The sequence below is a fragment of the Pseudophryne corroboree genome, chromosome 4 (genome assembly GCF_028390025.1).
Source record: "Pseudophryne corroboree isolate aPseCor3 chromosome 4, aPseCor3.hap2, whole genome shotgun sequence".
NCBI classification, from domain to species: Eukaryota; Metazoa; Chordata; class Amphibia; order Anura; family Myobatrachidae; genus Pseudophryne; species Pseudophryne corroboree.
The window spans coordinates 838,876,039-838,898,043 of NC_086447.1; the positions used below are offsets into that span (position 1 = coordinate 838,876,039).

General features: G+C 47.2%; 1 protein-coding gene across 2 annotated transcripts in view; it reads right to left on the reverse strand.

Annotated features, from left to right (window-relative positions):
- The window catches only part of PLCB1 (phospholipase C beta 1), a 1,298,702-nt gene that overhangs the window by 1,233,160 nt on the left and 43,537 nt on the right, over nucleotides 1–22,005 (reverse strand). The window lies entirely within an intron of this gene.

The following is a 22,005-nucleotide window of genomic DNA, read 5'->3' on the forward strand; positions in this document are numbered from 1 at the left end:
CTGCTATGCTAAGATACACTCCCAGAGAGCGGCGGCTTTGCGTTTGCATTGCTGCTAAAAGTAGCTAGCGAGCGAACAACTCGGAATGACCACCTTTATGTCTGGAACAAACCACCCTGCCATGCAAGGGAAGCAAATACATTTATATTTGTTCTGTGCAGGGTCAATACTGGTAAATGCAGCCCACAAATGTTAGACATTTACACTGCTTTTTTGATTACAGTTTAAATACACTCCACCCAAATGTCTCTTCTCCGGCAGTGTAGCATGGTTTTGCCTAGGTGCTTGCATTTTTGCTTTACTTACAAACATGAATCAGACTAAGGGCCTAATACAGATCTGATCGCTGGTCTGCGTTTTTTGCTGTCCTGAGATCAGATAGTCGCCGCCTACAGGGTGAGTGTAAATTCGCCGTGCAAGTGTGCGTTCCTATGTGTAGCAGAGCTGCTCAAAATCACTTTGTGCAGTCTCTGCGCAGCTCAGGACTTACTCTTCCAGTGCGATTAAATGTTGCTGATAGAGCCGGAGCTGACGTCAGGCACCCTCCCTGAAAACGCTTGGACACGCCTGCATTTTTCCAGATACTCCCTGAAAACGGTCAGTTGCCACTCACAAACGGTCTCTTCCTGTCAATCACCTCGCGTACGCCCATGCGAATGGATCCTTCGACCATCCCGTCGCTGACCGCCAATGCCCATTGTAGCCGTCTAAAGCACCTGCGGATCGCGGCTCAGATGATTGCGCAGTTTGGATCACCCGCTGTGCGAAAACGCACAGCAGCGATCAAATTTGAACGACCCCCTAAAAGTGGGAGATTTACTAAAGAACAGTTTCACCAGACCAGATGTTTTACTATATTTACCAAAGCCCAAGCTGCACATAAAAATGCATTCTTTAAAATCGCCAATATGATTTATTTTTTTACGCTAGGGATGAATACAAATCATGCAAAGGATTAAGAAGAAGTTTTTTAGAACCCAGATGTATTAAGCCTGGAGAAGTGATAAAGCAGTGATAAGTGGAAGGTGATAACGCACTAGCCAATCAGCTCCTAACTGTCAGTTTACACATTGGAGCTGATTGTCTGGTGCATTATCACCTTGCACTTATCACTGCTTTATCACTTCTCCAGGCTTAAGACCCATATTCAAGGGCAGATGTGGGGTGAGATGTGTGCTGTGCGTGCGGGAAGGGAGGGGGGGGGGGCTCATTTCTCCCAGCGGGCCAATCTAGTACCAGCGGTAGCGAAGCGTGGGGCTGCACATCGCTATCGCTGTGTGGGGGTACACACGGAGAGATCATGCTTGAAATCTAAGCAATCTAGTCAGATTGCTTAGATTTTAGGCTGGGTTCGCTCCGTGAGTACTCCCCTTTAGGGCATAATTCAGACCTGATTGTGGGGGTAATTCAGAGTTAATCGCATCAGCAAATTTGTTAGCAGTTGGGCAAAACCATGGGGGTCATTCCGAGTTGTTCGCTCTTTGTTTTTTTTCGCAACGGAGCGATTAGTTGCTAATGCGCATGCGCAATGTCCGCAGTGCGACTGCGCCAAATAAATTTGCTATGCAGTTAGGTATTTTACTCACGGCATTACGAGGTATTTTCTTCGTTCTGGTGATCATAATGTGATTGACAGGAAGTGGGTGTTTCTGGGCGGAAACTGGCCGTTTTATGGGTGTGTGTGAAAAAACGCTACCGTTTCTGGGAAAAACGCGGGAGTGGCTGGAGAAACGGAGGAGTGTCTGGGCGAACGCTGGGAGTGTTTGTGACGTCAAACCAGGAACGAAACTGACTGAACTGATCGCAGATGCCGAGTAAGTCTGGAGCTACTCAGAAACTGCTAAGAAGTGTCTATTCGCAATTCTGCTAATCTTTCGTTCGCAATTTTGATAAGCTAAGATTCACTCCCAGTAGGTGGCGGCTTAGCGTGTGCAAAGCTGCTAAAAGCAGCTTGCGAGCGAACAACTCGGAATGACCCCCCATGTGCACTGCAGGGGGGACAGATATAACATGTGCAGAGAGAGTTACAGTTGGGTGGGTTATATTGTTTCTGTGCAGGGTAAATACTGGTTGCTTTATTTTTATACTGCAATTTAGATTTCAGTTTAAAGTTAAACACCCCACCCAAATCTAACTCTCTCTGCACACGTCAGCTGTCTGGCATGCGCCGGCGCACTTCAGCGCCGATGCATGCGCAGTTCAGACCTGATCGGCTACTGTGCGAAAACGCACAGCAGCGATCAGGTCTGAATCAGCCCCTATGTACTATTGCAACAGGAGACGTCTTGTGAAAATAAGGTGTCTCCTGCCGGCTTCTCTGATCCGCTGCTGCAACCCCGTATATATGTACACGAACAGTGCAGCTTCTGCGCTTGAGCAAATCTAAAAAAACATTAGAGATCCATGTAAACATCAGTCTGCGTACATATCTGAATCAGGCCCTAAAATAAGATTTTACTCACCGGTAAATCTATTTCTCGTAGTCCGTAGTGGATGCTGGGAACTCCGAAAGGACCATGGGGAATAGCGGTTCCGCAGGAGACTGGGCACAACTAAAGAAAGCTTTTAGGTCACCTGGTGTGCACTGGCTCCTCCCACTATGACCCTCCTCCAAGCCTCAGTTAGGACACTGTGCCCGGATGAGCTGACATAATAAGGAAGGATTTTGAATCCCGGGTAAGACTCTTACCAGCCACACCAATCACACCGTATAACTCGTGATACTATAACCCAGATTAACAGTATGAAAAACAACTGAGCCTCTCAACAGATGGCTCAACAATAACCCTTTAGTTAACAATAACTATGTACAAGTATTGCAGACAATCCGCACTTGGGACGGGCGCCCAGCATCCACTACGGACTACGAGAAATAGATTTACCGGTGAGTAAAATCTTATTTTCTCTGACGTCCTAGTGGATGCTGGGAACTCCGAAAGGACCATGGGGATTATACCAAAGCTCCCAAACGGGCGGGAGAGTGCGGATGACTCTGCAGCACCGAATGAGAGAACTCAAGGTCCTCCTCAGCCAGGGTATCAAATTTGTAGAATTTTGCAAACGTGTTTGCCCCTGACCAAGTTGCAGCTCGGCAAAGTTGTAAAGCCGAGACCCCTCGGGCAGCCGCCCAAGATGAGCCCACCTTCCTTGTGGAATGGGCTTTAACTGATTTAGGATGCGGCAGTCCAGCCGCAGAATGCGCCAGCTGAATTGTGCTACAAATCCAGCAAGCAATAGTCTGCTTAGAAGCAGGAGCACCCAGCTTGTTGGGTGCATACAGGATAAATAGCGAGTCAGTTTTCCTGACTCCAGCCGTCCTGGAAACATAAATTTTCAAGGCCCTGACTACGTCCAGCAACTTGGAATCCTCCAAGTCCCTAGTAGCCGCAGGCACCACAATAGGTTGGTTCAAGTGAAAAGCTGATACCACCTTAGGGAGAAACTGGGGACGAGTCCTCAATTCCGCCCTATCCATATGGAAAATCAGATAAGGGCTTTTACATGACAAAGCTGCCAATTCTGACACACGCCTGGCTGAAGCCAAGGCCAATAACATGACCACTTTCCACGTGAGATATTTTAGATCCACGGTTTTAAGTGGCTCAAACCAATGTGATTTTAAGAAACTCAACACCACGTTGAGATCCCAAGGTGCCACTGGAGGCACAAACGGGGGCTGAATATGTAGCACTTCTTTCACAAACGTCTGAACTTCAGGTAGTGAAGCTAGTTCTTTCTGGAAGAAAATTGACAGAGCCGAGATCTGTACCTTAATGGAGCCTAATTTCAGGCCCATAGTCACTCCTGCTTGTAGGAAATGCAGAAATCGACCTAGTTGAAATTCCTCTGTTGGGGCCTTTTTGGCCTCACACCAAGCAACATATTTCCGCCATATGCGGTGATAATGCTTTGCAGTTACATCTTTCCTGGCTTTAATCAGCGTAGGAATGACCTCCTCCGGAATGCCCTTTTCCTTCAGGATCCGGCGTTCAACCGCCATGCCGTCAAACGCAGCCGCGGTAAGTCTTGGAACAGACAGGGCCCCTGCTGCAGCAGGTCCTGTCTGAGCGGCAGAGGCCATGGGTCCTCTGAGATCATCTCTTGAAGTTCCGGGTACCACGCTCGTCTTGGCCAATCCGGAACCACGAGTATTGTTCTTACTCCTCGTTTTCTTATTATTCTCAGTACCCTTGGTATGAGAGGCAGAGGAGGGAACACATAAACTGACTGGTACACCCACGGTGTCACTAGAGCGTCCACAGCTATCGCCTGAGGGTCCCTTGACCTGGCGCAATATCTCTCTAGTTTTTTGTTTAGGCGGGACGCCATCATGTCCACCTGTGGCCGTTCCCATCGATTTACAATCAGCGTGTAGACTTCTGGATGAAGTCCCCACTCTCCCGGGTGGAGGTCGTGCCTGCTGAGAAAGTCTGCTTCCCAGTTGTCCACTCCCGGAATGAACACTGCTGACAGTGCTAGTATGTGATTTTCCGCCCATCGGAGAATCCTTGTGGCTTCCGCCATTGCCATCCTGCTTCTTGTGCCGCCCTGTCGATTTACATGGGCGACTGCCGTGATGTTGTCTGACTGGATCAGTACCGGCTGGTGTAGAAGCAGGGATTTTGCCTGACTTAGGGCATTGTAAATGGCCCTTAGTTCCAGAATATTTATGTGTAGGGAAGTCTCCTGACTCGACCATAGTCCTTGGAAGTTTCTTCCCTGTGTGACTGCCCCCCAGCCTCGAAGGCTGGCATCCGTGGTCACCAGGACCCAGTCCTGTATGCCGAATCTGCGGCCCTCTAGAAGATGAGCACTCTGCAGCCACCACAGCAGAGACACCCTGGTTCTTGGAGACAGGGTTATTAGGCGATGCATCTGAAGATGCGATCCGGACCATTGGTCCAACAGGTCCCACTGAAAGATTCTGGCATGGAACCTGCCGAAAGGAATTGCTTCGTAAGAAGCCACCATCTTTCCCAGGACCCGCGTGCAGTGATGCACCGATACCTGTTTCGGTTTCAGGAGGTCTCTGACTAGAGATGACAGCTCCTTGGCTTTCTCCTCCGGGAGAAACACTTTTTTCTGGACTGTATCCAGAATCATACCCAGGAACAGTAGACGTGTCGTCGGAACCAGCTGTGATTTTGGAATATTCAGAATCCAACCGTGCTGGTGTAGCACCTCCTGAGATAGTGCTACTCCCACCAACAACTGCTCCTTGGACCTCGCCTTTATTAGGAGATCGTCCAAGTACGGGATAATTAAAACTCCCTTTCTTCGAAGGAGTATCATCATTTCCGCCATTACTTTGGTAAACACCCTCGGTGCCGTGGAGAGTCCAAACGGCAGCGTCTGGAATTGGTAATGGCGATCCTGTACCACAAATCTGAGGTACTCCTGGTGAGGATAGTAAATGGGGACATGCAGGTAAGCATCCTTGATGTCCAGGGATACCATGTAATCCCCCTCGTCCAGGCTTGCAATAACCGCCCTGAGCGATTCCATCTTGAACTTGAATTTTTTTATGTATGTGTTCAAGGATTTCAAATTTAAAATGGGTCTCACCGAACCGTCCGGTTTCGGTACCACAAACAGTGTGGAATAGTAACCCCGTCCTTGTTGAAGTAGGGGCACCTTGACTATCACCTGCTGGGAATACAGCTTGTGAATTGCCTCTAGCACAGCCTCCCTGCCTGAGGGAGTTGTCGGCAAGGCAGATTTTAGGAACCGGTGGGGTGGAGACGCCTCGAATTCCAGTTTGTACCCTTGAGATACTATTTGCAGGATCCAGGAATCAACACGTGAGCGAGCCCACTGATCGCTGAAATTTTTGAGGCGGCCCCCCACCGTACCTGGCTCCACCTGTGGAGCCCCACCGTCATGCGGCGGACTTGGAAGAAGCGGGGGAGGACTTTTGCTCCTGGGAACCTGCTGTTTGTTGCAGCCTTTTTCCCCTACCTCTGGACAGAAAGGACCCGCCTTTTCCACGCCTGTTTTTCTGAGTCCGAAAGGACTGTACCTGATAAAACGGCGCCTTTTTAGGCTGTGAGGGAACATGGGGTAAAAATGCTGACTTCCCAGCAGTTGCTGTGGAAACTAGGTCTGAGAGACCATCCCCGAATAACTCCTCACCCTTATAAGGCAAAACTTCCATGTGCCTTTTTGAATCTGCATCCCCTGTCCACTGGCGAGTCCATAAGCCTCTCCTAGCAGAAATGGACAGTGCACTTATTTTAGATGCCAGCCGGCAGATCTCCCTCTGTGCATCTCTCATGTATAAGACTGAGGGGTAAATTTACTAAGCTCCCGATTTTGACCGAGATGCCGTTTTTTCATCAAAGTGTCATCTCGGTAATTTACTAAGCAATAATCACGGCAGTGATGAGGGCATTCGTAATATTTTGAAGTCCAAGAAAAAAATCACGAATGAATACACCATCGGTCAAAACGCGGCTGTTTAAGTATGAATCTCGGTCATTTACTAAGAAGTGCAAAGCAAAAAAAAAAAAAACACTGCCGTGAAAAATTACAACTCGTAAAAAAGTGCTAAAAAAAAACAGACCTACTTTTTTTTTCCGTGATTGGATAGGCATGCAGGGATCCATGAGATCCGTGCATGTATATCAGTGGGAAGGGGTGGGAAAGTTGTTATTTTATAAAAAAAAATTGCGTGGGGTCCCCCCTCCTAAGCATAACCAGCCTCGGGCTCTTTGAGCCGATCCTGGTTGCAGAAATATGGGGAAAAAATTGACAGGGGTTCCCCCATATTTAAGCAACCAGCATCGGGCTCTGCGCCTGGTCCTGGTTCCAAAAATACGGGGGACAAAAAGAGTAGGGGTCCCCCGTATTTTTAAAACCAGCACCGGGCTCCACTAGCTGGACAGATAATGCCACAGCCGGGGGTCACTTTGATATAGTGCCCTGCGGCCGTGGCATCAAAAATCCAACTAGTCACCCCTGGCCGGGGTACCCTGGGGGAGTGGGGACCCCTTCAATCAAGGGGTCCCCCCCCCCCAGCCACCCAAGGGCCAGGGGTGAAGCCCGAGGCTGTCCCCCCCCATCCAATGGGCTGCGGATGGGGAGGCTGATAGCCTTTTGTGATAATGAAAAGATATTGTTTTTAGTAGCAGTACTACAAGTCCCAGCAAGCCTCCCCCGCATGCTGGTACTTGGAGAACCACAAGTACCAGCATGCGGCGGAAAAACGGGCCCGCTGGTACCTGTAGTACTACTACTAAAAAAATACCCAAAAAAACACAAGACACACACACCGTGAAAGTATAATTTTATTACATACATACACACATACATACATACTTACCTTATGTTCCCACGCAGGTCGGTCCTCTTCTCCAGTAGAATCCAAGGGGTACCTGTTGAAGAAATTATACTCACGAGATCCAGGGGTCCAGGGTCCTCGGGGAATCCAGGTGTAATCCACGTACTTGAAAAAAATAACAAATCGGACACCCGAGCCACGCACTAAAAGGGGACCCATGTTTGCACATGGATCCCCTTTTCCCGACTGCCAGAAAACCCACTCTGACTGATGTCTAAGTGGGTTTCCTCAGCCAATCAGGGAGCGCCACGTTGTAGCACTCTCCTGATCGGCTGTGTGCTCCTGTCCTGACTGACAGGCAGCACACGGCAGTGTTACAATGTAGCGCCTATGCGCTCCATTGTAACCAATGGTGGGAACTTTCTGCCCTGCGGTTGACCTAAAGTGACGTCACCGCTGAGCAGAAAGTTCCCAGCATTGGTTACAATGTAGCGCATAGGCGCTACATTGTAACACTGCCGTGTGCCGCCTGTCAGTTAGGACAGGAGCACACAGCCGATCAGGAGAGTGCTACAACGTGGCGCTCCCTGATTGGCTGAGGAAACCCACTTAGACATCAGTCAGAGTGGGTTTTCTGGCAGTCGGGAAAAGGGGATCCATGTGCAAACATGGCTCCCCTTTTAGTGCGTGGCTCGGGTAAGCGTTTTTTTTTTTTTTTTTCAAGTACGTGGATTACAAAGGATTTCTCCGAGGACCCTGGGCCCCTGGATCTCGTGAGTATAATTTCTTCAACAGGTACCCCTTGGATTCTACTGGAGAAGAGGACCGACCTGCGTGGGAACATAAGGTAAGTATGTATGTATGTGTGTATGTATGTATGTAATAAAATTATACTTTCACGGTGTGTGTGTCTTGTGTTTTTTTGGGTATTTTTTTAGTAGTAGTACTACAGGTACCAGCGGGCCCGTTTTTCCGCCGCATGCTGGTACTTGTGGTTCTCCAAGTACCAGCATGCGGGGGAGGCTTGCTGGGACTTGTAGTACTGCTACTAAAAACAATATCTTTTCATTATCACAAAAGGCTATCAGCCTCCCCATCCGCAGCCCATTGGATGGGGGGGGACAGCCTCGGGCTTCACCCCTGGCCCTTGGGTGGCTGGGGGGGGGGGACCCCTTGATTGAAGGGGTCCCCACTCCCCCAGGGTACCCCAGCCAGGGGTGACTAGTTGGATTTTTGATGCCACGGCCGCAGGGCACTATATCAAAGTGACCCCCGGCTGTGGCATTATCTGTCCAGCTAGTGGAGCCCGGTGCTGGTTTTAAAAATACGGGGGACCCCTACTCTTTTTGTCCCCCGTATTTTTGGAACCAGGACCAGGCGCAGAGCCCGAGGCTGGTTGCTTAAATATGGGGGAACCCCTGTCATTTTTTTCCCCATATTTCTGCAACCAGGATCGGCTCAAAGAGCCCGAGGCTGGTTATGCTTAGGAGGGGGGACCCCACGCAATTTTTTTTTAAATATTTTGCAGTGTTTAATTTAAAAAAAACAAAAAAAAAATCCCCAGCACGGATCACACAGATCCGGCCGAGATTCATTGTAAAAAAGTCGGCAGTGTTATGCTAATCACTGCCGTAAAAATAGAAAAAAAACCACGAATGACATCGACATCGGAACAAAAGAAAAACCCGAATACGACAGCTTAGTAAATTAGTCGTCATAAATTCAAAAAGTTGCAGTTTTACACTTTCGATGTCATTCGTGATTGAACTTTGACCTGAAACGGGAAAATACGAATCTTAGTAAATTTACCCCTGAGTCTTTTATATGCTCTATGGTTAGCAGAATAGCGTCCCTGTCTAGGGTATCAATATTTTCTGACAGGGAATCTGACCACGCAGCGGCAGCACTGCACATCCATGCTGACGCAATAGCTGGACTAAGTATAATGCCTGAGTGTGTATATACAGACTTCAGGATCGCCTCCTGCTTTCTATCAGCAGGTTCCTTGAGGGCGGCCGTATCCGGAGACGGTAGTGCCACCTTTTTAGACAAACGTGCGAGCGCTTTATCCACCCTAGGTGGTGTCTCCCAACGTGACCTATCCTCTGGCGGGAAAGGGAACGCCATTAGTAACTTCTTAGAGATTACCAATCTTTTATCAGGGAAAGCCCACGCTTCTTCACACACTTCATTTATATACTTTCTTTCTAGAAGCTCAGGAGAGCCCCTAGTGTGCATCCAACCTCGGCCGGGCACAAAATCTAACTGAGGCTTGGAGGAGGGTCATAGTGGGAGGAGCCAGTGCACACCAGGTGACCTAAAAGCTTTCTTTAGTTGTGCCCAGTCTCCTGCGGAGCCGCTATTCCCCATGGTCCTTTCGGAGTTCCCAGCATCCACTAGGACGTCAGAGAAAATACAAATAAAATACCCCAAGAACAGACAAGAAATACAGTAGGTTTAAAACTGAGAGAAGGCTAAAACAAAGCCTACAGACCTCTGAAAACCCAGCGCTGGACGGGATCATTGCAGCAAAGCCACAGAACTGTCTCTTGTAAAGTCACTCAAGCTCATCCACTGAATACATAACATAGACACATGGCAAAAATTCCATATCTTCACTAAACAGATACAGACGGTTACAAAGGCTTTGAAGCTCTGCTGTTTCCAAGGAAACTGTAAATAAGGTCATATTTGACACGTCTTTAGATAAAAAGAGTAATTTATCTCAAATTAAATGCAGTAATAGAAAGCCTATATAGAATCAGAGCTCAGGGTGGAATTCCACCTTTATACAGTATATTGAGTTATTTCACAAATAATGACAGTGAACACGTAATGATTAGCAGAACGCAGGCTGCTTAACACATGCTTGCCCTGACAATACTGCAGAACATTACAAATACCGCTTTCAGATCGCATTGTCGGGTCCCACCTGAGAATTGGAAACGGGTCCTTCCTGGGTGGGAACCCGCACTGGACCCTACACACTGGCTTCCCGACCCGGCAATATACTGGGTTGGGTTGCCATCCGGGAGCGGAGACGGAGTCAAAATCGGGGGCAGATGCGGAGGCGGTGCTGGAGATGACATCATCTCCGCGCCGCCTCTCCCTATGCTGTGAACGGGTACCGGGTCTCATCGACCCGGGAACCTGTTCACACTGTCAATGACCCGGTAATTACCCGTGAATAACCCTTCTTATAACCCGGGTTGAATAAGCGGGTCAGGCGTCTCGGGAATTCGTCCATGGCCCCTTTCACACCGCACTGCGACCCGTGTCAACCTGGCAATTTACCAGGTCGAAACCGGGTTATTTGTGCGATGTGAAAGGGGTATAAGTAGTAGTAACAATCATAAAATTGATGTACAGGACAAGACATCACGGGCAATATGTAAATGACCGCAAGACGCAGGCGCAAAACTCGCATAAAACTGCTTGCAGCAGTTTTGAGTGAATTTGGGCTGAAATTCGCCCGCGAGGAGTGTAAGATGCTTTACCAGTGTTGAAACGCCATGGCAACGGCAACTCTCACCCTTTGCGGCTAATCGTTTTACAGCGGCAATAAAACTCACCCCAGGGAACCAGACAGTGAAAATGTGGGTGAGGCGATAAACAGCCGTAGCCAGCTATTATATCTACAGTATAGATCTTTGCAATTAATATTAAGATTTTGATTGAAATGGACCTGCAGATATAGGAAAAGTGCGAAGTGTGTCAAGCACAAAAAGCCATATTATTGTTTTATTTTTGTGATACTGGGCGGGATGTATTAACATACATCGCCGCACCTCGCCGGTTACCGCAGCGATGTTGATCGCGTATGTACTAACATATGCGATCAACATCGCGATGCGGTGACGGAGGCCCCCCGCGATACCTGTTAGGTGGTCTGCGGGGGGTCTCCGTCACCTCCATGGGGTCCCCACACTGCCTTGATGCCGGGTAGCAGCAGCAGGCTGCCCCCGGCGCCTCCTCCTCCCCCCTGCAGCCGGAAGGACGTCCGGCTGCGTTGCTAGGGGGAGGAGGAGATTACCTTCCGGGTCAGGTAAGCTGGGGGGGAAGGTAAGCTGGGGGGGAAGGGGGTCGGCGTCTGCGGCGGTGTCGGCGGGTTGCGGCGGTCGGCGAAAAGAAGCCCATAGGCTTCTATAGGGTATCGCCATCCAGAGATGGCGATACCCTGGACGCCGAAAACGCGGCGGTAGGGTGTTAGTAAATATGAAAATGCGGTAAAACCCCCGTTTTCGGGGGTTTTACCGCATTTTTGCTTTAGTACATCCCGCCCACTATCTTTTTAAGGCAAAGGTTTGGTCTCTGTAGATGATAAGCAATCATCATTGAGAGGTGAGAAAGAACAAGCCTGAGTATTTATAAGTTTGGTTGTACAATTCACAATGGCAATGTACTATGAAGGAGACTCCTGCTCAACTCGTGTGTATAAGGTGATTTATACTCTGGGGGGGAAGGGTGGGATGTATGTGTGTATCCTATCTCCGGCAATAATTTACTGCATGGCAAAAGCTGGCTTTTACGGCAATTTTTGCCCAATGGCCATTATCAGGCTATACAATTATAGCCCATTTTAACCGTGCGGTAAATGACCCATTTTTGGGCGATAACACAGGGGATCCAGGGTAAGTTCACAGACCCATGTGATATCGCAGAAAAAACGGTCTCTAAGTGCTCAGATAAGTGCCGGCTGTCAAGGTTAATGGGATAGTTCCCAAGGGGATCCAGTAGCCACTGTAATTTAATGCGGCTAATTAAATACCTGCCTAGGACGCCGAATACTGTACTTAAATATATATATATATATATATATATATGTGGTATTCATGTGACCGGCGGTCGGGAGACCGACAGTCACATGACCTCCACTGACATCCTGCCCCCTCACTATCCCGATGGTCGGCATGCCGACCAACAGGGACTATTTCCACTCGTGGGTGTCCACGACACCCATAGAGTGGGAATAGAACACGTGGCGACCGCAGGTCGCCACCGAGCCCGCAAGGGGCTTGCTGCACTCGTCCCTCCCCGCCGTGTTCCCGGCGTCGGAATGCTGACCGGCGGTCTCCTGACCGCCGGTCAGACATACTACACCCATATATATATATATATATATATATATATATACCTGTCTGCGTTCCTGGGATTGGATTTATACATTACGCCAGAGGTTCCCAAACTCTATGCTGTGGCTCCCTGGGGTGCCTCGGGACACTTGCAGGGGTGCCCTGGGTTGGTGTTCCAGGACCAATTCAAATTATTCATGGTCAATATAATAGGCAAAACCAGTGCTGGTGGCTGCCAGTCATAAAATATGTGGCCAAACAGAAGCAAATCTTGTCCCTCACCACACAACTGACCCTAAGGATGACATATATAAACGCGATCTACTTAATGTAATATTTCTTTCTAAATTTCTCAATAAGACATTTTTGGCCTAGGGGTGCCGTGAAAAAAATTCTGATATTCTAAAGCGCCGTGATTCAAAAAAGTTTGGAAACCACTGCATGACGCTGTTTTCTAAGAAACGTAACCCAGTCACCAATCCCAAAATACTGGTGGTTGATAAGAATAAAAAAATAACCCTCCCCTGCCCTAGTGTGTGCGTGTCTGTTGCTGTAACAGGGCATGTGTGTGGCAATTATGACATTTCTTGTCCCATCAAATGCCATTGTTTTAATATAACAGATGAGTAAATTCCTTATCTATGGATAATTTAAATAAACTCACAGGGTTGTTCTCTACATAGGCAGGACCTAAAAAGGACAACGCTCTTTATTCTCAATAATAAGTCATCTATAGATGACAAATTGCTCATGATCACTAAAGGGGGGTACACACGGAGCGATAATCTAAGCAATCTGACTAGATTGCTTAGATTTTCAGCAAGATCGCTCCGTGTGTAGCCCTAACAGCGATAGCGATGCGCAGCCCCGCGCATCGCTATCGCTGCTGCTAGATTGGCCTGCATGCAGGCCAATCTAGCGGGTCGCTCACTTCACCCGCTGGGTGAAGTGAGCGGCCCCCCCGTCTCCCCCCGCACGCTCAGCACAGATCGCGCTGTGCTGAGCGGCAGGAGAGATGTGTGCTGAGCGGTTCGCTCAGCACACATCTCTCCAGCATCGGGCCGTGAGTACTGGCCTTTATCCTGCAGCTGTTTCTCATGTTGACTTGTCATTTATCTGTGAATGAAGGCAGACGAGCGCCCATCAAGATACACAGTCTCCATTCCAATCCAACAAAGAGAAGGACTACAGATAAAACTAGACACACACTCATCCATTATGTTTATCTTCCTTTTAGAACTGTTTAAATACTACGACACAAAAGCTTAGTAATATTCATGTTGCAGGAATGTCCCGGCACTCTGCGGAGATGTTACAAGTCTGCTTGTAGTATTTCAATTTCCCATACAGCAATTGTTTTTGAATCTGTCCAATAATCCCTTTATCTCCCTAAAGCATCAAGTTGATTTTATTTACGTGTGATAATCCTCTCACAATATAACAAGTTAGGGTCACGGAAGAGATAAAACGGGAACGACTGACATCATTAAGGATATAGTACAATGCAACTGAAGGAGTGGCCAAACAGAGGACAAAAAGCAAAGGCAAGCAACCTCTCAACTGCTCATTCAGATCTGTAAGTACCCTACTTTCACATATAAGCGGTAATCCAATTAGCCATGGACGCCGATTTAATTAGTGGGGACTACCATTGCATTAAACTACAGCAGGGGGACTACCCGTTGGGTTACACTACAGAGGGGCAATCCTCGTTCCTGAAGCTGCAAGGAAACGTCATAGAGAAAGGGCAGCGTCTGGGGGTTTAACACGCAGGGAAACCCATACATTCCACATTTTATTTGGAACGTATGGGCAGGGGTGTATCTAGGGGTCCGAGCGCCCCTGGCAAAGTAAGGGGCTGGCGCCCCCTACACACATTTGAAATAAGGTGTGAGTATTGGAAATGGGGCATGGTCTTGTGGGGGAAGTGTATGGACACAATAGTACTTCCAATTCAAATGCCACACAGTAGTTTCCCTCATTCACAGTGCACCGCACAGTAGTGTCTCGTATTCACGTTACACCATCCCTCCCCCTAACCCTAACCCTCCTTTCCACAGCCTGACCCTAACCTGCCCCCCATCCCCCCCCTAACCCACCCTTCCTAATCTCCCTCCCTGCAGCCTAACCCTAGCCCTCCCGCCCTCGCAGCCTAACCCTACCACGTGGCTTGCCAGTGGAGACTTTGGCACCAACTCAATCCAGATTTGACATTCTGCATCGCTATCTATGTTGGGATGCCAGCATCAGCATTCCGAGTAGTTTCGGGATGCTGGCTTCAGCTTTCCGACTGCCGTGATGTCAAATGCCGGCATCTTAACTGCATCCTGAATGAAATGCTAATGAGATGCTGTGAGATGAGCCTCAAATGGACCCAGCCATTAACCAAACACCATTAGTTGGATGGTAGAAGTGCTTCCTGTTAGAAGAAACATCAGGGTGCCATCACTTCCAAGATAAAATGATCAATTATACAATTAGTTGAAATACATTTCCTTGAACCTGGCCTTGAAATAGGTAAGATATGTATTTTCTTTATCAAGTTAAAGTTTTCACTTACTTACTGCTTACTTACATCTAGCATGCATGAAAATCGTGTAGTTTTCCAGGTACTGCAGTCCCTTCTCCCAAACACTGACACTTTTTTATTATCTTCAACAACAAATAGATCTATAGCACTGTGCTATATAACAATTGCTGTGTACCTGGTGAGAGTCTGTTACTGCCGGTGCGGCGCCAGTGTCCGTCAGCACCACACTGCACTAGTGATCAGACTAGTGTCCGGCAGCACCGAGCTTTAGTTTATTTTGAGTCTGATTACAAGTGCGGTGCTGCCGGACACCGGTGCCACTCCAGCAGTGACAGACTCTCACCAGGTACAGTCTGATAGTACTACTTCTCTACCCTTTGGCCGTGGGTGGCACCGCAAGGCGGCGCCCCCTCCTTGCCTGGTGCCCCTGGCGAGTGCCATCCTGGCCATTGGGTAGATACGCCCCTGCGTATGGGATCGCACGTGTTAACCCTGTGTTGACTGACAGTGCTGGGAAAAAGCTGATTTATTGAATAGCTCCGACCATGAAAACCGCAGCTACTTGGATTCCCCCCCATAGCGTCTTCTTCATACTGCATGCCAACAGACTTGTGTTGTACTGGTCTCTGAGCATTTGCAATCTCTTCTCAGTCTTGGCAGTGTAAATTCACACCATGCTGCATGGTGGGATATATGGCGCAGCCCTATCTGTCCCCAGTCTAAAACGAATGTACAGCACTAGGAAGTTCTGATTCACGGGAAAACTAAACATTACAAACTTTGTTAGCGTCTAAGAATCAGCTTTAGCAGATGTCATTTACTTGCAGAGAGGTTTTGCAGGAACAGAACTGCTAAGGCTTTCCCTTATAGTATGGTGCTGTCATATCACAGCGTTGAGACTTGAAGGGACGTCTGCTGCATCTGAAGTAGGAAAGTGCATGCTATGATTTCAGATACAGCATCTCATTGACCAGTAACATTCCCTCTGAGTAAACTAGAGTTGTAGAAACACAAGGTTAGGGTCTGTCAAACGTCTGATCATTAATCACTGCCAAGCGGCAACCCAATCTGTGCTGCCACTCTTACTAACACTTGTAGCTATAGCTTAGAACGTTAGGAACTGAATAATCCATACACCCTTAATCTATACCTTATAGCATTACATGTATACCCTGCTCTCTGCAATTGTGGCAGCGACGCATCGCTGGGGTAACATACAGTAAATACCCCGCAGCAACAATAATTTGCTGCTGCTGTTTCCACATGATTGATGGGACTGAAAAGATTGATAAAAAATTATCAGTATTCAATGTGTGGGCAGATCTAACAATGATTAGAAGTTAAAATATTTGTCTTTTAAAGTAAAAGGTTGAGTTTCCCATATCCAAAATTCTGCGAATATTCCGAAATACAGAATTTTCTGAGCGCCGACTGAGATTGTGACATTTTTACTTTCTGATGGATCATTGTACATAAACTTTACTGCTCAAAACAATTACAAATATTGTATAATATGACCTTCAGGCTACGTGTATAAGGGGTTGGTTACGAAATCCTGGCAGTTGGGATCTCGACCGCCAGGAGACCGACAAAGGACATCCTGAAGGCCAGAATCCCGATGAATCCTGGTAAATACTTTCTCCTAACCCACACCTCCCGCAGCCTAATCCTGTCCTCCCCTTCCAGCATGCCTAACCCTAACTGTCCCTCCCCCGCAGCCTACCCCTAATCTCCCCCTAGTGCCTAATCCTAACCTCAACCCCTGTACTTACCGCCAGTATGTGTCAGGAATCTGGCTGTCTGGATCCCGCTGTTGGTATTATGACCACATCTTGTGCATAATGTGTATATGAAACATAAATGTATTCTGTGTTTAGACTTGGGTCCCATCACCATGATATCTCATTATAGTTTGCAAATATTCCAAAACATGGAGAAATCCGATATCCAAAATACTTCTGGTGACAAGCAGTTTGGATACATGAGACTCAACCTGTACACAGAACTTATATACAAAGGTGTGTTGGTAGTCTGTAGGAGAAGAGAGAAGGGAGCCAGTGTGGTTTATGGTATCAGGGAGCAGAATGGCTAGGTGTAGACTAGAGGTGGTTACATCACCAAGGTTTCTAGTACCCTTTTCACATCGCAAAAAACAACCCGGCATCGACCCGGCATATTGCCGGGCCGACACGGGTCAGTGTGCGATGTGAAAGGGGCCTTGGAGAATTCCTGGGTCGCCAGACCCGGTAATTGAACCCAGGTAATAAGAAGGGTTATTCCCGGGTTGAATACTGGGTCAATGGCAGAGTAAATGGATTCCTGTGTCGATGTGACCCGGGACCCGTTTACTACATAGGGAGAGGTGGTGCGGAGATCAGCTCATCTACCAGCGCCACCTCCTCCCCAACCCCCGCTGCCAGCTCCGCCCCCCGTTGCTAAGGCAACTAACCCGAAATAATTGCCGCGTCGGGAAGCCAGCAGAGAGGCTCCAATGCTGGATCCCACCCGGTAAGGACCCGTTTCCAATTCCTGGGTGGGATCCGGCATTGGAGATGTGAAAGGGGTATAGGGGAGATAGAACAGGAGGTGGGATAGCACATCAATTGCCCAGCGTGCTATATAGAATGCTGTACAGAAGCAATCTAATGGGCGGTATAATCACCTGTTTTGGTTCTAATTCATTTCTCGTTAACTAGTACAGTTCAGTAACAGTCCAGTTCATCTGTGGGCAGAGCTTGCTGCTTGAAATACAAAAAGGTACAGATGTGTCCTCTGACATCTTTGCTCCATGCGCTATAAGTCACGTTACACATAATACGAGTGCTGTATTGCTCGGCAGCGCTGTGTTTATTTGCAATTTTTTTTCCTGCGACAATGTGTCTTAAACGCAATGTAATGCAATAGGACACACAAGCAGCTTCTGCTGAGTAAAATGATATGCAGCATGCCTACATTCTGTGTGTGACTGCGACTGTATGTGCACACAAAATGCTCTGCTACAGTGTTTTATGTGTAACGCAACATATAGCGCACAGAGCAAAGATATGAGGACACATCTGTATGATTGTACTGTCTAGCATCAGCGCCTACATTGGGTCTGATTCTGAGTCGAATGCAAATCCGATATTCATGTGTTTTTCAACTGCACATTCATTAAAGTAGCCACATTGCTCATGACCCTATGAATGTGCACACAGAATCGCAGGACCAACTGAGACGCATTGAGTCGGAAATGTATCAGAAATGCAGAAGGTGTTCATGGACGGTGACTGGGAGGTGACTATTCAATGCACATATTGTAGATGTGCCGTCTATTCCACGTGCTGTGGAAGAGACTCGGGTGTGTCGGAGAAGTGGTTGTGAACTCCAGGCCTGATTCGGATTTGTACATAGACCCGATACAGAACAGGTCTTGTGATATCATTTACAGGACCTCCTTAGACATGTTGCAGCATTTGATGGGCAGTAACCGGGCCATTTTACAAAACAGTGGCGTGTCACCCAGTTTTGCAGGCACGCCAGGCCCAGGGTCTACGTTCGTCAGATGCAGACTTCCTGGACCCTGCTGTCCAGATCTGATGGTCTCACCTTACACAGAACGACTGAGGTCTGCTACCATCGAGAGTCAGGGCTGATGGCCCGATGCTGCATCCTCAGACGCAGCATTCAGATTGCAGATGCATGCAGGAGGCGTCTATCTTCTACAGATGCCTCCTGAAGCATTTGCATTTAATTTGTATGGTATTGCACAGCCGCTTTCCTGCAGCTGTGCAATTCCTTACAAATCGGAATCAGACCCTCAGGCACTAAATTGCATACATTGGAGGCCATACCTTGATGAAGATTCTGCACCAAGAATGAGGATGGTGCAGCTGAAGGTGGCATCTACAGACACAGAGAGTGGGCGTGCCATGCATTAATGTACACCAGGGAAGGACCTATACTAGTATTAGTATAAAGGGGGTCAACGACGCCACCAGCGACAAATGTGATTGCAGCGGCGATCGCAAGAAGATAGACAGGCGGGAGGAGTTCCGGGGCAGATACTCACCGTTTCCAGCCGTTTTCAGGGAGTGGTAAGAAAAACGCAGGCGTGTCCAGGCGAATGGAGGGCGGGATGTCTGACGTCAAAGCAGGGACATGCGTCGCTGGATCCGTCGCACAGGGTAAGTAGGTCTAGGGAGAGTTTTGTTTTGTGTGAAACTTTTTTTAGCATAGCAGGGCTGCACAAGCGTTCGCAGCCCTGCTATGCTAAAATACACTCCCCCATAGGCGGAGATTAGTTGATCGCACCAGCAGCAAAAAGTTGCTACGTGCGATCAACTCAGAATGAGGGTCAAAGTGGCAACTGCAGGCCCCACAACAGATGCAAACATGTTCGCTGCTATATCCCATTCAGAATCAGCCCCACCATGGCTATTTGCACAAAGGGGGACACATGAAAATGGTGTACTTTTATATTTATGTTTAAACATGCATTTGTAAGTCACAGCTCTTCTCTTTTTTTTTTGTATAGTGTTTTCCTCAAGATTCTACATTATTACTGTAGAAATATCTATCCCTACATAATGGAACTGTAGTTTGCTCCTATTGTCCCTTATCCTCAGCGCCTTGTCACTATGCCCAGAAGAATAGGTACATACTGTAGATGTGTTATCACTGATTAACTGATAGTTTTGTGTATAGCTTAGGCGGTTCACAGCAAACCTCCTGAATGAGCAGACGGTGATATAGCTTTCCATTTACAGTACATCCCAATATAAACACTTGTCAGTGATCCTCTTCAGGCAGACATTTGATACTTAAAACCGTAGAGAACATACAGAGTACTTGACAAAAGCTAAGGTCATCCGCAGACTAATAACTGGACTGTGCCATGTATTTTTCATGAAGACGCATTTGACACATTGACCGTTACTTTTTAAAGGCTTCTTGACCTTGGTAGTCAACGCCACCCATTCCAGACACTTGTGAGAGCTTCCAGTAACCTAGAACTCCCTCGCTGTGCTAAAGTCATGACCTCCTTATATCAACTATGCACAGATTATATTAATTTTACTAAATGAACAATTATTTAAAAAAAACTTTATTTAAAAAACGATAAAGTACCATCCAATCAGCTCCTAACTGCCATGTTACAGGCTGCGTTTGAAAAATTGACAGTAAGGAGCTGGTTAGTTAGGGGTCTATGTACTAAGCCTTGGATGGAGATAAAGTGGATGGAGATAAAGTAACAGCCAACCAGCTCCTAACTGTCATTTTCAAACACAGCCTGTGACATGGCAGTTAGGAGCTGATTGGCTGGTACTTTATCACCGTCCAAGGCGTAGTACATAGACCTCTTACTCTGTTACTACTATCCTAAGATAAAAAAAAAACAGAACAGGTATTGCAGTGTTCTAGGCTTCCCTTGGCAAGCATCGCGTGCACTTTGAAACACATGAAAACCTGTTATTTGATAAACCACAGGGTAGTAAATCTGCCCCTGAACGTGGCAGTTCCTCATTTATTTTATTGTTGGTAATCTGACCTTTTCATTTCTGTACTTGCTTATTATAAGGATGCCATTATAACTTATAATTGCGGCTTGTTTCACTTGAAATGCTGTTTCATCTCTTTTGCTGCCAAGCTAATATATGAAATAGCACGTCAGCCAGGCAGAGGAAGATATGGACACAGCTGCTTTTCTGAGTGTAACTAATGCATCCCCTCACCAGAGCTGCTTCATGCTCTAGTCTCCTAAAAAAGCTCTGACCACAGCCAAGAGCCTGAAAAAGGCCAAGAAACCAGCAGCAGTCTTCCAATTTCCGATCGTCTGACTGACGTGATCATTTATTCACTCACTTCAGATGGAGATAGAAAATAATGGAATAGGCGGCGTGGAACTGGTTACGTTGGTGCACATATATTTAAAAAATCCCTCCATTTGTATTAGTGTACAGGTTTCTATTAGTATTAAGGTAAGTAATGCCCATCGGTGGGTGTATGGTGGTGGACCATCAATAGTTTGCACATATTCATGGGTTTCCATACTGTGGGGAATGGCAGGTGGTGGGCCAATCAAGGCAGGGGGTGGAGCTCAGTGGTCTGATGGTGGTGGGCTAAGCTAATTTTTTCCTGTGCAGAGGTTTAAAAAAACAAAAAACATTGGGTTTCCATCATTTTGGGGGGAAACAACATCGACAATTGATGGCAAACCATTGATGGTTGCTAACCATCGATCGTCAGTGGCCATCTCTAGTTCAGGTACTACAGATTTATTATGACCTGCTAATTATGACTGATTACTTTTCAAAACATCACTTTTATACAAACCTTAGGTGCTGAATTTTATATTGTGAATTTTATTTTATACATATGACGTGATTGCAACAGCTTTTTCCAGTGAATATATCCTGTTGTGCCCTCTTGTAAATGATGTTTCCCTGTTTCCTTTACTAAGACTTTCATTGTAAAGCACCGATGGTGATAAATGACAAAATGTTACGTAAATGTTCTGTGTGGGCGAGTTGGCCATCCCCAAAGAACAACATGTCAGTGTTGTACATAAGTAGGAAACAATTCACTTACACAGAATCCTGTCATTGCTTCCTAGCCCAAGAGCAGGAACATGATGTTGCGCTTGCGTCAGCCTCATCGTCATATATCTATCATGCTCTAGGTCAGGAGTGTCCAAACTTTTTGCAAAGAGGGCCAGATTTGGTGAGGTGAAAATGTGTGGGGGCCGACCATTCAGCCTGACATTCTTTGAACCATTAATCACCTCAGAAGACTAAACAAATAACTTGTCTTACCTGCTCTAATGTGAAGGGTGATACTGAGATCTCAACTGCAGTAAATAGGCCAGGTCTGGCTCAAAGACAGTGGTTTTGATGTGCAAGATTTCACACAGGTGAGAGTCACTTAGTCTTGTCCTCACGCGGTTTTTATTATGCTTCATAACCGAGAATGTCTTCTCGCACAAGTATGTCAAGCCAAAAAAGCTCAGCATTTTCTTAGCAAATGTTCGAGTCTCTTGGAACCTGCCTTTATACAGCTGGCGGTAAAAGTTGACAAGAGGGAGCTGTTGTTACCGACTGCAACACTCAGACAACTGTTTGCTGCAGCAATGGGCTCCCAGGCTC